Raw genomic sequence first — 7,325 nt, forward strand, 5'->3', positions numbered from 1 at the left:
CCCTGACTGGCTCGTCTCCTCCCCATAACCCTTCTGTAAAGGGATGTCCAGTTGCCTGCAGATGGGCTTTGGGTCTCCACTCAGCATTACCTCTCATTCACAATGACAAGATTTTTTGTTCTTTGATGTCTGATAACTGATCCTATTGACACCTTGTGATCACACAGACTGGTGTGCTTCTTCCATGTGGGCTTTGTTGCTTCTCAGCTAGATAGCTGCTTGTTTATCTTCAAGTCTTTAAAACCCCAAACACTATATCTTTTGCTAGCCCAGCACCATCAGCTTTCTTCACCACATTTGCTTATTCACCTGCTTTGTCTTCAGTGATCATGTGGGGAAGATGAGCATGATGGAATGTCAGTTTAATAGAACAAAGTGTTCTTGCATTGAGATAGTACTTGAGTAGAGGCCCAATGTCCATCTGCTACCTTAATACTAAACCTATGCACATAGATCTACTGCCCCTTAAATATTTTTTATGATGTAATTTCATTAGAATTCTTTAAACACATCTTTCACAGCAATGTCCTTGTCTCAAAAGGGTCAGCTTCTTATTCACCAGAAGACATTTTCCAGGGCATGTCATCTTTCATCGAAGTTTACATACAGTGTACCTGTACATGCATTCATTTCTATCAGTAAAAACTTCACCTCAAGCAACAACTACCTATTATTTTAGGGCAGTTTTATGTGTATGAGTGTATGTGTTTAATGTAACCAGTTGTTTTAACGTGTCCTATGAATATGCATTCACGAAATGAGAAGGAATTTTCCATTTTAAAAAGCCTACTGCCGATGAGGCTTATCTTCAGGTTCCCTGTGGCTAGGGGTCTGCTTTTGTTCCAGGATGCTGTGGGAGGAAGCAGATCTGATAAGTCAAAAGGACCTGATTTTCCCTGGATTCAGGGGCCAGCCTCAGAGTCAAACACCTTGCCAAATTTGGCAGATATTTAATACGCTATATCATCAATCCTCCCATCATTACCCCACTAGTATTTCCAGGCCCTTCCTAGAGCCATAATTTTTCTTATATATATCTATATCATATACATATATATAATTTCTCCCACCCCCACCCTCAGTGTAGCATTCATAGACTTTCCTTTAAACAAATGTTCCTCAGATGCGCCTCAGAGCCTCAGTTATTTCATGTTATCTGCTAGTAAGCAGTTAGTCTTTCAAGCACCTGATTTCTTTGTAAAAGTTTGCAAATTAGGAGTCTGTGTTAATAGTTATTTTAGAACTGTACAGAGGTACCAACTACCACATTTCTGGGTACATATATTAAAATGAATGTTTTCTTTTTAACTATCCATAGTTTGTCTAAGTTATAATTAGTAACTTATTGACTTAAAATCAGAAGGAACTTTTTCCATTATAGGTAACAGAATTTTCCAGGTAGCCAATCCCTTCTCTGAAAAGAGAGTACAAAGCAAGTGTAATAGACACATTACTCGTTCTGTGCCACACACTGTGCTAACCATTTGCACCCACTATCTTCACTGTCTCAGTCCTCTGAAGGAGCCGTGAGAGGAGCACAGTGTCTCGAGTCATGTATCTGTCTAGGACAGTACGCAAATGTCTGTCCTAGCTGGTTCTCACAAACTGCTTCCTTACTGTAAGCGGTAAGGAAATTGTGGAAGCAGCTGCAGTGTTTCCCTGGTAGAATGTAAACAAATGGTATGGGCCGAGATACAGAACTCACTCTCAAGGCTATGAGAAATGCAGGCGTGCGAATAGCAAATTTGTCTGGGAACACTGCCAGTATTCAGTACTCAAAAGTAAAAGCACTGCGGGCTGTCAAGGCTGCAGTTTTGTACCGTCTCTGTGTCAATTTTGTGCTGCAGTCCTGTATTGTCTCGGTGGGGATGTGTCTGTTTGGGTCCATGTTCATTCTCCCTGCTCAAGAAACCGCGACATCAGTCCTCCATCTCGTACTTGAACAAACAGAAGCCAAAGGGGTGAAAGGGGTTCAGAGCTAGCAAGAGGTGGAATCTGGGTGCCTCCCCAGGTCTGATTGAATCAACATTCCCACTACCCCCGTGAGCTTTTTACTTAAGTTAGGTGGAAGACACTTATTGTGTATGCAATTGCCCAATACATGGGTTTTCCTCAGTGACTATAATTGGATGTTGATCTCTAATGTGAACTGACCATGTTGTACAGTTGATACAGTGACTTTTCTGCAGTTATGTCCTGACATAAAGGGGTGGCAGGTTTGCATTTACACAGTTCTGTGGATCAGGACATAGTATGTGCTTAATAACTATTTAACAAGTGAGTGGGTGGTTACACCTTGGGCTGCTAACTGCAAGGTCAGCAGTTCAAAACCACCACCCTCTCTGAGGGAGAAAGTTGAAACTTTCTACTCCAATAAAGAGTTAGACTCAGAAACCAACAGGGGCAGTCCACCCTGTCCTCCAGGGTCACTCTGAGTTGGAATCAATGATGGCAGTGACACTGGTTTGGATGGAATCTTGAAACAGGATGCCTCTTGGCACTTTGTGGCCATTGTTGTGGTCAGGTGCCATCAAATCAGTTCTCACTCCTGGGGACCCTTGTACCACAGAATGCAAACTGGTTGGTTCTGCACCAGCCTCACAATTGTTCTTATGCATCTTGTCAAGGGTCTTCCTCTTTTTTTGCTGCCCCTCTACTTTATGAAACATGATGTCTTTTCCCAGAGACTGGTTTGTGAAATGAAGTCTTGCCATCTTTGCTTCTAAGAAGCATTCTGGCTCTATTTCACCTAAGACAGATATCTTTGTTCTTTTGGAAGTCCATAGACTTTTATTATTCTTTGACAGCACCATAATTCAAATGTACTGATTCTTCTTCAGTCTTCCTTAAATACTCAACTTTCAAATGCATATGAGTAATCAAAAATACCATGGTTTGGGTCAGATGCACTCTAGTCCTCAAAGTAACATCTTGCTTTTCAACACTTTGCAGAGGTCTCGTGCAGATTTACCCAACACAGTGTGTCCTTAGATCTCTGGAATGTTGCTTCCAAGAGCATTGGTTGTGGATACAAGCAAGGTAGAATGCTTGACAGTTTCAAGCCTTTCCCCATTTATCATGATGTTACCTCTCGGTCCAACTGTGGGGATTTGGGTCATCTTTACATTGAATTGTAATCCACATCAAAGGCTGCAATCCTTGATCTTCATCAGCAAGTGCTTGAAGTCCTCCTCACTGAGGAAACAGGTTGTCATATGCAAACTGCAGGTTTTCAAAAAGCTTTCCTCCATTCCTGATACTATTTTCTTCTTCTTCATATAGTGCAACTTCTCTGTGATTTGCTCAGCAGACAGACTGAATAACTATGATGAAAGAATACACCCCTGACACACACCTTTCTTGATTCTGAATGACTGCCTCTTGATCCATGTACAGATCCCTATGAACACAATGAAATGTCCTGAATTCCCATTCTCCTCAAGCCTATCCACAGTTCGTTGTGATCCACACAATTGAACGACTTTGCATAGTCAACAAAACGCAAGTAAACATCTTTCTGGTGTTTTCTGTTTTCAGGCAAGATTGATCTGATGTCAGCAGTGAAATCCCTGTCCCACGTCTTCTGAATCCAACCTGAATTTCTGTTGATGTACTGCTGCAACCATTATGGAGTAATCTTTATCAAAAGCTTACCTGCATGTATTTAATGATATCGTTCAATAATCTATGCATTCTTTTGGATCACCCTTCTTAATGGGTACAAATATGGATCCCCCCCAGTCATTTAATCAAGTAGCTCTTGTCTAAATTTCTTGGCATAAGTGAACGAGTGGTTCTAGTGCTTCATCAGCTTGCTGAAACATTTTAAGTGGTATTATTTCAGTTCCTGGAAACGTGCTTTTTTGCTGATACCTTCCGGGAAACTGGGATTTCTTCTTTCAGTTCTTTGTCATATGCTAATTCTTGAAGTGGATCAATGTGGACCAGTTATTTTGGGTACAGTGACTCTGTGTAATGCTTCCTTCTTCTTTTGATGCTTCCTGCATCAGTGAATTTCCCCCATAAAACCTTTTGATATTACAACTTGAGACTTGACATTTTTCTTTAGTTCTTTCAGCTTAAGAGATGCTGAGAAAGAGAGAGAAGCATCCTGGCCCACCAAGCTTCAAGGATGACATTCCCACTCAGAGCAGCCAATGCACAGAGAGGAGGTCAGCCCCACCACAAGACATGACTTCCCCATACTAACTCACAGAGCTATGAGGGCGCAGCACTGGAGACACAGTGCAGGAAATGTGCCCAGTATGACCCCCTGACACCCACACCAGGGTGTAATATGAATGGAGCGCAACAGAGCAGCAAGGGGAGCAAAGCAACAAAGTCCCCGAGGAATTATGAAAATAGACTTCGGACTCGGCGGGCAGGGCTTGGCATTGCATCAGATCCTTTCAGAAAACACTAATAAGGGTTAGAAGACAGACCTGGAACTATTCATAGGTTATATTTTCTTTCTTTTTTTCATGTCTATCTATATAAGATAGGCCGGACAAACAATTCTGACAAGAAAACAATAGGACTGACGGTTCTGAGGGGACAGGGGAAAGGAGGAGGTGGAGGAAAAGGAGTGGGGAGTCAACAAACCAGGGACAAGGGAACAACAAGAGATCTAAAATTGATGGCCAGGAGGGCATAGAATGTCTGGTGGGGTTTGATCAAGTGCAACATAGCCAAGAGGAAGTACAGAGAGCCAAATGATGGTGGGACATGGTAGTGGGACAGGAGGAAAGTAAAAGGAAATAGAGGAAAGAACTAGGAGGCAAAAGACATTTATAGAGGTATAAACAAGGCATGTACATAATGTAAGTATATTAATATATAACAATAGGGATATAGGTCTATGTACATATATTTGTAGGGTAACTATTAAGGTAGCAGATGGACATTGGGCCTCTACTCAAGTCCTCCCTCAAAGCAAGAACCCTTTGTTCTAATAACATGGGATTCTGCAATGCCCACCTTCCCTACACGAATCTGTGGAAAACACACACAGAATTAAACAACTCTTACTAAGCTACCAATGGGTCCTCCATCTTGTCCTGGGTTCGACAACTACAGCAGGTTGAGTGTGGACCTGACAGGTGCTGGACCCTGGTGGGCAGTGAGAAGGCGAAGTAGCTGCCCTGCATTTCTGGTCACCCCTCAATGTGATTCCTTTATAGGTCTCTAGTGGGAAGGCATGCAATGATGTAGAGGTCATGGATCACAACAAACAATGGGTAGCCTTGAGAAGACTGGGAATCCAGAACACTTTATTGTGCTCATAGGGAACTTGTACATGGATCAATAGACACTAATGTAAAGAGAACAAGGGGATACTGCATAGTTTAAAATCAAGAAAGGTGTATGTCAAGGTTATATCCTCTCACTGTACTTACTCAAATCTGTATGCTGAGCAAATAATCAGAGGAGCTGCACTGTATGAAGGAGAACTTGGCATCAGGTTTGGAGGGAGGCTAATTGGGCTTATTAACAACTTGCAATATGCAGATGACACAACCTTGCTTAATGAAAAATGAGGACTTAAAACATTTGCTGATGAAGATTAAGGATTGTAGCCTTCAATGTGGATAACAACTTAATGTAAAGAAAATAAAAATCCTCACACCTGGACCAACAGGTGACATCATAAGACTAGCAAAGATTGAATTTGTCAGGGATTCTGTCTTGCGTGGTTCCGCAATCAATGCTCATGGAAACGGCCAGGAAGAGATCAAATGAACATCGCATGGGGCAAATCTTGAAAGTGTTGAAAACCAAGGTGTTGCTTTGAGGCATAAGGTGGCCCTGCAAGCCATGGTCTTTTCAATGGCCTCATATGCATGTGAAAGTTGGACACTGAATAGGGAAGAGTGAAGAGGAATTGTGAATTACAGTGCTGTTGAAGAATATTCAAGTACTTGCCAAAAGGACAAACAAACATGTCTTAGAAGAAGTACAACCAGAATGCTCCTTAGAAGCAAGGATGGGGAGGCTTAGTTTCATGTGATTTAGGTATGTACTCAGAAAAGACCAACCCCTGGAAGAGGACATCGTGCTTGAGAAAGGGGAGGAGCAGGGAAAAGGGGAAGACCCTTGATCAGAGAGAGTGACACAGTGGCTACAGCCATGTGTTTGGGCACGACCAAGGTGAGGATGGTCCAGGGGCAGCAGTGCTTCCTTCTCTGGCTACAGAGCTCCTCTAAGTGGGCAGGGAACCCTGCCTGGCCGGATAGGGACTCCCTGTAACTACCAGCCTTGGTGACAGTGAGCAGAACATGCTGATGCATTTTGTTCTTTTTCTCTTGATGAAAAGAACCAGTGTTAATCCACAGAACTTCTGAGGAACTTGGTCAGCGGGTATGAGCCAGCAGCTCCACTCCAGACTCAGAGGCCCAACAGTGAGGGTCGGACTGCTGTGCCTTTGAGATTGGGGGTGGGGGTGGGCCAGACCTCTGGGGCATCCCATGACTTCCCCACAAAAAGATTCACCCTCATATTCTTATGTATTGCCAGCTTGGCTATCGGGAAGCCCCTACATCCATGGTCCTTGCCTCTTGCTGCTGTCCTGTCCCTGAGGCTCTGTGGGTTCCCTCTCTTCCCTCCAACAAGAGCTAAGGTGGGCAATCACAGACCCTGCTGGGGCAGATGTAGAAACCTCAGGATCTATGGTGGGCGGTACCTCACTTGTGAAGCTCCTCTCAGTACTTGTAGACACTTTTAACTCTGGTCCTTCACCAAACAGAGAAGAGGCCTTGCAGGATTTCTCCCTCCCTGCTCTGTCCATCATCTTTTGATGTTTGGGGCATCACTTGAGATTTTGTCCTTGGGATCCTTCAAAATTTCAACTTGAGGCTTGGCTTTTTTCTTTTTTTCCTTCTTTATACCATTTTATTAATACATAATCTGCATATCATACAATTCAATAGTTTGAGCACATCAAGAAGGGTTGTACAGTCATTAATTGCCACAATCAATTTTAAAACATTTTCTTCTTTCTTTTTTTAAGTCATTTTATTAGGGGCTCATAAAACTCTTATCACAATCCATACATACATCAATTGTGTAAGGCACATTTGTACATTCATTGCCCTCATCATTTGCTCCCCACTTAAGCCCCTGGCATTAGCTCATTTTTCCCCCTCCCTCTGCATTCCTCTTTCCCTCATGAGCCCTTGATAATTTATAAATTATTATTTTGTCATATCTTGCACTGTCCAACACCTCCCTTCACCCACTTTTCTGTTGTCCGTCCCCCAGGGAGGAGGTTATATGTAGATCCTTGTAATCAGTTCCCCCTTTCTACCCCACCTTCCCTCCACCCTCCC

Source organism: Echinops telfairi, unplaced genomic scaffold, assembly GCF_000313985.2.
Source record: "Echinops telfairi isolate 266 unplaced genomic scaffold, ASM31398v2 ScPeMD7_7412;HRSCAF=8450, whole genome shotgun sequence".
In the NCBI taxonomy this organism is placed as follows: domain Eukaryota; kingdom Metazoa; phylum Chordata; class Mammalia; order Afrosoricida; family Tenrecidae; genus Echinops; species Echinops telfairi.